Consider the following 651-nt stretch of genomic DNA (forward strand, 5'->3'; position numbering starts at 1 on the left):
TATAACTCTGACTGGATTCGTCTGAAAGAAGAAAGTCATATACACCTAGGATGCCTCGAGGGTGAGTAAAACACAGCATAATTTTCATTTTTGACTGAACTAACCCTTTAAGTAGGTCAAGTTCTCTTAAGTTCATCTAACTGCATTTAATATAAATTGAAACTATTAACACATTTTAATGTAATTGTAAATAACATACAATTAAAGGTCCCCTGAAATGCTTAGAAACACGCAGCGTTAAGGCCCGTTCACACCAAGCACGATAACTATAAAGATAATGATAAAGATATAGTTATAAAAATCATTCTCAATATTACAGAATAGCAGAGTCTACACTACAACTATAACGATAAAGGCACAGAGAAACGATATGGTTGGAATCATTTTCAGAACTATTTTTTCCAGCTGATGAACGATAGAAATATTGACAGCCAATCAGAATCAATCCTGCTATGACAAAGTGGCAGACACGCGTGCGCTTAGAGTACACAGACGATATCGTTCGCTGGTGTGGACGCTATTATCGTTATCTTTATAGTTATCTTTATAGTTATCGTTCTTGGTGTGAACGGGGCTTTACTCTATGTGTTGACGTCATTTTAACTGAAACAGGAAGACAGGGCGGGACATATCAAGCAGCCCCGCCCCTTT

This window comes from Sinocyclocheilus anshuiensis, unplaced genomic scaffold (assembly GCF_001515605.1).
Source record: "Sinocyclocheilus anshuiensis isolate Anshui unplaced genomic scaffold, SAMN03320099.WGS_v1.1 scaffold1082, whole genome shotgun sequence".
In the NCBI taxonomy this organism is placed as follows: domain Eukaryota; kingdom Metazoa; phylum Chordata; class Actinopteri; order Cypriniformes; family Cyprinidae; genus Sinocyclocheilus; species Sinocyclocheilus anshuiensis.